We start from the raw sequence: 8,648 nt of genomic DNA on the forward strand, positions 1-8,648 counted from the left end.
TGGTCTATGTAGGCTGCTCTACACCAATTCTACTCTTCCTCTCAAACTACACACACTCATTGCCATTCACTATCCTTCTTCCATTTGTCTTGGCTCCTTTTATGTGGCCGAGCCCATGCTTGATTGAGGGATTCCTTCCTTGCTTGAATTGTGGCCCTTTTGATTCATCCTTCTTCTTGTCATTGGATTGGGCCTTATCCATGCACCTTTTCCCAATGATTTCATTAAGCCTAGCAATCTCCTTTTTTATAGCTTCCATGTTTGCAAGGTTAGTGGAATAGACATTCAAATCAAGATTATAATATTTTCCACAACCTTGACTAGTGGAGGGAGTTGAGGCTTCCTTTGCCTTAGATGGATGCGAGTTGCTTTCCCAAAGAATACCATATTGCAGCTCAAGTTCTTTGTGCTTTTCATCCAAGTCACAATACTTTTTCTTGAGTGCATTATTTACTTTCTTTGTGATAGCATGGTCCTCTTGCTCTTTGGCCAAAGCCTTACGCAAGGATTCCACCTTACTTCTCTCTAACGCAAGAGCTTCCTTGCTAGCATTGTAGAGATCCTCTTGTTGGATAAGAGTTTCCTCTCTAGATTCTAGCTCGGCTTGGACACTCTCTAACTCCTCCATTAGTTTAGTGATGAATAATTTGGTCTTTCCATCCAAATTTTAGTTATTATGTTTATTTCTTCATCACTAGATTCATCATCACTAGAGCTATCACTAATATCACTACTAGAGATATCACTAGGAGGTGGAGGTGGAGACTTGGATTTTGGTTTTACCTTCTCACCCTTTGCCATGAGACAAATGTAAGTAGTAGTCATCATTGGACATGTTGTTGAAGAGTCTTGGTGTAGGGGATGACTTGTGAATAGCAATGGTTGCAACCTTCTCATCCTCTTCACTTGTGCTCTCTCTAGTTGAATCTCATTCATGCCCAATGTGAGCCTCTTCCATGTACTTCTTGCTCTTTTTATGATCGGCCTTGTCCTCTTTCTTGTCCTTCTTGTACTTGTTGTCTTTGATCTCATATGAACACTTGGCAATGAAGTGATCGGTGCTACCACAATTGTAGCATGTCCTCTTCTTCTTGTTTGGAAACTTTCTCTTCACTACCTTGTAACCTTGCTTCTTTAGTCCCTTTTGAAACCTCTTCATAAAGAGAGCAACATCATCAACCTTCTCATATTGATCATCACCATTTTCACTTTCACTTGAGGATGATGTAGTCTCTATTTGCTCTTGGACTTGCTTGCTTATTTTGGGCTTGCTTGTTGAAGCTTGCTTGTTTATCTTGTACTTGCTTGTAGAGCCATGCTTGCTTGATTTGTTGGCCTTGAGAGCTACATCCTTGATCTTTATGCCATCTAGCTTTGCTTGTAACTCACCAAGCCTCTTCCTCTCATTTGCTTCTTCTCTTTGAATGTCAAATGTCAAGATCCTCCCAAGTACATCATTTGGTGTGAAGTACTCAAACTTCTTGTCTCTAATTAGAGTCACTACAGTCTGATTTCTAGGTGAGTAATCTTCCAACATGATCTTCACAACCTTGTGATCATCTAGCTCATCATAATCATAGCCTTTAATCTTGCCCACTGTAGTCATCAATCTATCAAACATCTCTTGTGGCCCTTCTCCATCCATGATTACAAACTGATTGAGTTTAGTCATCAACAAATCAATTCTTGGCTTCCTCACTTTGTCAACCCCTTCATGTGCAAGGTGCAAAGTGTCCCATATTTTCTTGGCAACATTAACACCAATGGCTCTATTGTACTCATCACCATCCAAAGCACTAAGCAACACACTTGTGGCTTGACCATTGAGATGAATGATTCACATTTCATCTAGTGTTGGATTCTTGGGATCAACCAGTGGCTCAAATACATTACAAATAACCTCCCAAATGCCAAGGTGAAGACCTATAAGATAGGCTCTCATCAAGTGCTTCCACTTGGCAAAGTTAGTCCCATCGAAATGAGGTAACTTGCCTACGGGCACATTGATGAAAGACTTCAGTTCAAGGTTAGTCATAGGCATAGAGGAATAGTTAAAGGATACGATGGCATATTTGTTGTTAGAGTCAACTTTGTCGTTTCCTTTCTTTCCCTTCTTGCCACCCTTTGACACTTGGTAGGAATCATCATCATCTCCACCTTGCAGGCCCAAATAGTCCGAAGGCAAGGGAAATGGCAAGGGAAATGGCCAAGGCAGGAACTAGAATAGAAACCAAAACCAAAGGTAGCGAAGGTAGTACTACTTCTTTCATGGAGAGAATAAGAGGCACATCTCCAGGGATTGTCCATATGCTAAGGAGACCCAAGAAAGAATCAAAAGTAGAGCAAATCCATAGCCTCCACCACAACAACCCACAAAGAGAGGTAAACCATACCTCCGTAGCATCTTCTCAGTAGCAATATTGCCCAATATACCCAAGCCTAAACTCCACCCAAATTCACCCATCCACTTTAGCTGCCACTTACTATCCAAATTTCCTACCCGCATGGCAACCAAGTACTCTGCAACAGGGGCAAACTAGCAACCAACAGACAGAAGCCCACTTCACTTACATAAACCCAAGGCCTCCGCATATAACATTCATTGAGACCAACCAGCCATCTCAAGTACACAATAGGCAGCTAGAAGCATTGCCTCCGCCTCCACTAACATAGCTGGCAACACCCAAAAATGAACCCAACCTAGAAAACCAACTCAACCGTCACACACCACTACCCACCATAGGCATGATATGGCCTATAGCCTGAGGCTCCACGATGGAGTTCCAGACAAAGATGCAGAAGAAAGATCACCTCAATTTGATTAACAACATAGTAGTCCAAGGCCCAATGCGCTACATAGAATGGTCGAAGACGCCAATCACCTTCTCAGAAAAAAGATCTGTAGTTAGAAAGTTACTCTCACACCGATGCCATGGTGATCAAGGCTAACATTGCAGGATGGGAAATCAATAGGGTTCTCGTAGACTCCGAAAGCTCTACATATATTATCTTTGTCAATGCCTTCAACTAGATGAAGCTAAGCAGGAGTCAGTTGAAGCCTTCGAACTCACCATTAATTGGTTTCGAAGGAAAGAGGATCGATGCACTAGTAAAAATTTCCCTGCCAGTCTCTTTTAGAGGTTAGGAAAACTCAAGAACAGAATACGTGACATTCGACATAGTAGATCTCTACTACCCTTATAATGCCATCTTCGGAAGAGGGTTTACAAACAAATTCAACACAACCATCCACATGGGCTATCCGCGTTTGAAAATGCCAACCTTGCATGGAACCATCATAGTCCACGATAGTCAGAAGGAGGCAAGAAACATAGAAAGAGCCATCTACAAATCACAGCGCAATATCAACTCTATCGAGCCAGCCAAAAGCAATTCACCAGAACCTCCGGACATGCTAAAGGGCAAAACAGACCTCAAAGATCAAGCAGAAAGTAAGTCGGTACCATTGGATGATGCAGTACCAGATACAAAAGTAACCATCGGAGCCAACCTATCGAGGGAAGAAGAAACATAACTCATACAAACTTTAGCCAAGAATAAAGATGTATTTGCATGGTCAGCCTTTGACCTGAAAGGAGTCAGCAGGGATATTATCGAGCACTCACTTGATACAAATCCAAAAGTAAAGCCGAGAAAGCAGCGTCAAAGGAAAATGTCAGAAGAAAGAATCCCGACGGCGAAGGCAGAAGTCCAAAGATTGTTAGATGCCAATGTTATCAGAGAGGTCAAGTACTCAGAATGGCTGGCAAACGTAGTACTAGTGCCAAAGAAAAATGGGAAGATGAGAATGTGCATAGACTTCACGGATCTAAACAAGGCTTGCAAAAAAGACCCGTTTCTGCTGCCAAGAATAGACACCTCCGTCGACAAAGCAGCAGGATGCAAACGCTTCTCACTTTTGGACTGTTTCTCAGGATACCATCAGATTTGGCTCAAAAAAGAAGATGAAGATAAGACAAGTGTCACTACTCCCTTCGAAGCATATTGCTACACAAAAATGCCAGAAGGACTAAAACAACCACTCATACTTGGAACATCGACAGTTTGCGTAGGTTCTACATCTAAAATGTAAAAAGGTGGCCTCCACGAAACTATAAGTGAAGGTCACCGCACCTCTCCTAGTTTTCATATTTTCTTTACATTTCATGCAAAAGGGCCTGTACTCTTTTCCTCACAAAGGGGGCTCCTAGCGGAGGTGAGTTTTTTTAACAAAACAGGACCCATGTAAAAACCTCTGAAAATATAAAGAGAAATTCTCCCAAGAATACCATGAAAAGCGAAGGTCGAAAGTGGCTAGCAAGAGAGCCACAACATTCAAGAGCAACACAACAAAGAGGACCTTCCATTGCTTTAGCCAAAGGCTCAAAGGCTTTATCGCACGCTTTGCGCCCCTCAGAAGTCCCTGGACTCGGAGTTCCCTGAGTCGAAGGCTTCATCGGAGTCATCACGGATGCCAACGGGTAACGGATGTGTTTTCCCTTCTCTATTCGTAGAGGTCATGCTGCCGGTCCTAACATAGAACCAATACTGCATCCAGTCTTTGTTCCACTTGTTCTTCTGAGCAAAAGAAATTTCCAACTTCTCCCCTTTCTGATTCCTCTTGGGCATGAAAGCGCAACTCCCATACTGAGCTACTAATTGGCCTTCGCCAACCCATTTAGGCTAGCGCTGGAGCTCATAGTACTCATACAAAGTACCAACATTAGGCTCCGCACCATAAGACAAGCAGGCCCAGCAGAACTTACTCAAAGTAACAATACCATTGTGAGTAAGATGATGCAGCTGTACCTCAAATGCTTCTAGGACTTGGCAAAGGAAACACGCTGCTGGGAAGCAAAGGCCACAAAGGACAAAGTCCTTGAACACCACAGTATCAGTGGCCTATGGTTTAGGAATCGTCTCTCCTTGCGGAGGCTTCACCTTAGCCTCACCAAAGCAGCCTAATTGCCTCAACTCCTCGATCATGTCCTTCATCATGAGCGAAGGCCCAAAATCCCATGTCCTGGATGGGCCAGCCATGTCTCCTACCTCCTCAGCGGTTATCAAATCAGCGATGGAGGCCTCAACTCTAGAAAGATCTTCTTCAAGCCCCAACGCCTCCGCGCTAACAATCATACACTCCTCAAAGTGCGCAGACCACTCACTCGCTCTAACACTGAGAAAGACAGCGATATGGACCAAAGAAAGTAGCCCTGCAGGGAGGAGGACTAACAGGCGAAGCCACTTCTAGGATTTAGCAGCAGCAATAGGAAGCGAAGGCAAAGCAACAACTAAGCAAAGGTTAAGCAAAGAAGAAAGAACTAAGAAAGCGACTATAGCGAAAGCGATGGCTCAGATGGATATGGGGAAGCCTTCACCTATCACCCCCTTATATAGCCCCCGCCCCACCGTTTCAACTTCTAGGGCCAACGGTCGCACCCGTTCGAAAATGCGTCGGTTCCAGAGCCGCCGTGGCGAATCAGGCAGTGACACGTCACCAACACAACGATCTAATTCAGGCAATCTAGGGGGAAAGGGGGAAGCCTCCGCATGCGCCAGAGCCTCCATGCCACATAACCTGAAAACTAGATTTTGAGGACAAGGTCCACCAGCATCAGACCATGCCCTCAAGGGGGAAATTGTTGGGACAAGGATATGAGTCGCGGAGGCCAGGTGTAGGGTCGAGATGGCGGACTAGAGGGGGGCAAAGACCACAAATGAGAGATTGGGCTCTGATACCACTTGTAGGGTCGAGATAGCGGACTAGAGGGGGGGGTGAATAGTCCTTTCTAAAATTAATTGCGTCGGCTAACCGAAACAAGTGCGGAATTAAGACTATCGGTCTAGCCAAGACTACACCCCTCTATCTATGTTCTCTAGCACCTTCCAAAGATACTAATTAAGCAACAAAGGTATCAGGCTAACTAGAGCTCACCTAACCAATTCTAGGAGCAAGGTCACACAAACCTATGCCACTAGTATTTCAAGCAATGAGGGAGCTCCTACACATGCTAGTAAGCAAAAGCACAAAGCCAACTAAGCTCACTAGCAATGCTCAATAACAAGGCAACCAATGCCAAATTAGTGAGCACAAATACTTAGCTACACAAACTAAACAAAGTGACTAACAAGGTTACACAAACCAAATTAGCCACGCAAGGGAGCTACTTCTATGCTACACAAGCAAGAAGGTAACTAGTGAGCTACACAAGCCAACTAATTACAAGAGCAACTACACAAGCACAATGTATATAAAAGTAATCACAAGCTTGTGTAAGGGGATTGCAAACCAACGGGAAGAACTAGGTTGACACGGTGATTTTCTCCCGAGGTTCACGTGCTTGTCAACACGCTATGTCCCTGTTGTGTCGACCGCTCACTTGGTGGTTCAGCGGCTAATTGGCATCACCCGCCAAGCCCGCACATCGGGCACCGCAAGAACCTACCCCAAAGTAAGGGTAGCTCAATGACACGCTCAACTAGAGTTGCTCTTCGCGGCTCCCGCGGGGCGAGCACAATGCCCCTCACAAAGCTCTTCTTCGGAGCACTGCACAAGCTTCTTGCGGGCTTCGACGGAGACCACCACCAAGCCGTCTAGGAGGTGGCAATCTCTAAGAGTAATAAGCACCACCGGCTTGCAACTCGATCCCCTAGTGCCACTCGATGTAATCTCACAATGCAATGTACTAGAATCACACTCACTCGCAATCGATTCGCACTCTTGCAAGCACAAGTGAGTTAGAGGGTATCCAAGCACTCCTACACAAGCCACATAGGCGTGAGGGTGCTAAGCTACCAGCCCAAGGCTGGCCACACACTCCTTTTGTAGCCCTAAGGGCTAAACTAGCTGTTACCCCTTCACTGGGCAAAGCACGTACTAACCGGACGCGCAGGTCATAACGACTGGACGCTGAAACCCAGCGTCCGGTCACTTACAGAGAGGTTCCAACGATGTTTTTCAGTGACCGGACTCTCCTAGCGTCCGCTCGCTTCTGGACACGCTAAAAACACTGACCAGGCGCTGGGACCAGACGCGCAGGTGCTGACCGAACGCTGGAACCTAGCGTCCGGTCGTTTTTCGCGCCAGCGTCCGGTCACAGACCTTTCAGCGCTAAAACGGCTATAACTCTTAGCTCCGAACTCTGATTTCGATGATCTTGGACATTTTGGAAAGCTTACTCAGAGTGCTACACATCCCACATGAATATTTGATCCAAATCACAATGGATCAAATCAGTATTCTAATCCAAGGATCATCCTATAGTTTGGAGTACACCGAAAAACCTTTTTCTCTTCTCTAAGTTGATTTACAACAACTCTAAATTCTTCTCCTTTGCAAATGTGCCAACACCACCATGTGTATGTGTGTTAGAATTTTCACAATCATTTTCCAAAGAATTAGCCACTCAACTTGCCATGCCACTCAATCCTAGCGATGATGCAAAGTTTGATCACTCGAGTGTCACTAGATGACCGATATGCAAACAAGTTTGCCCCTCTTGATAGTATGGCCATCTATCCTAAACCTGGTCATCAACTTCTCTACACACCTATGACCGGTGAAATGAAATGCCCTTGGTTATACCTTTGCCTTGCGCATTCCATTCCATCTCCTCCAATGTCGATGCAACACATGCACCAACATGATCAACAATGATATGATTCACTTCATATCATCATATGATCATATTGGTTCATCGATCTTGACTTCACTTGCTTTTCACCGTTGCCTTCGTCCATCGGCGCCAAGTCTTGCTCAAGCTTCACCGCCACGCGGTCCATCGCTCTAAAGCCTCCGACTTGCCCTTCACGCTTGCAACTGGTCCATCAAGCCAAGTCTTGTCTTGATCTTCTCCACCTTGATCACATGACTCAATGTCATGTCTCATGTGCAATAAGCTCCTTCATTATCACATGTGTGAGCTTTGCAACATCTCCAAACCATTTTCACCTTCACGGCATATGTTGCTCACACATATGTACTTATGGACTAATCACCTGTGTATCTCACATAAACACAATTAGTCCACCTAGGGTTGTCACTCAATTACCAAAACCACACAAGGACCTTTTAATCTTCCCATTTTTGGTAATTGATGACAACTCTACAAAGATATAAAAATTAAGCTCCTTTAGATTCATGTTGCTTGCCCAAGCAATTTTACCATGTGTAAATAATTTTGGACAAGTACCATAAACCAAAAATGATAGTATTAGCTCCCCCTACATATGTGCTAGAGTATTTGATTTGAAGCTCGCACATATGCATAGATTAAAATTGTGGGAGAGTAATTACTACTAAATAATGCTAAGGTGTATAGAATAAACCTTTGAAGCGTGTACCAATTGGAGTTGCACCTTTAAGTTCATCCTTGGTACCATGGTTAGCTAGATATCACATGGAAATAAAAAGCACTAGATACCTTGTGAGATCAATATTAAAAGCAAGGTACTAGCATTACTTGAAAAGCATACCAAGTGTCTAGCTATCATCTTATGCATGCTAGTTATCAAATCATCATTTAAGTTCTACAACTAGCATACACTACACAAGCATTCATATTGAATTTGAAAGCTTATGCAATGCAAGCAAGCACATGAATATGCACATATCAAATGCAATCAATCAAAGTTCATGAGCTTGCTCC

The sequence above is a fragment of the Miscanthus floridulus genome, chromosome 4 (genome assembly GCF_019320115.1).
Source record: "Miscanthus floridulus cultivar M001 chromosome 4, ASM1932011v1, whole genome shotgun sequence".
NCBI classification, from domain to species: domain Eukaryota; kingdom Viridiplantae; phylum Streptophyta; class Magnoliopsida; order Poales; family Poaceae; genus Miscanthus; species Miscanthus floridulus.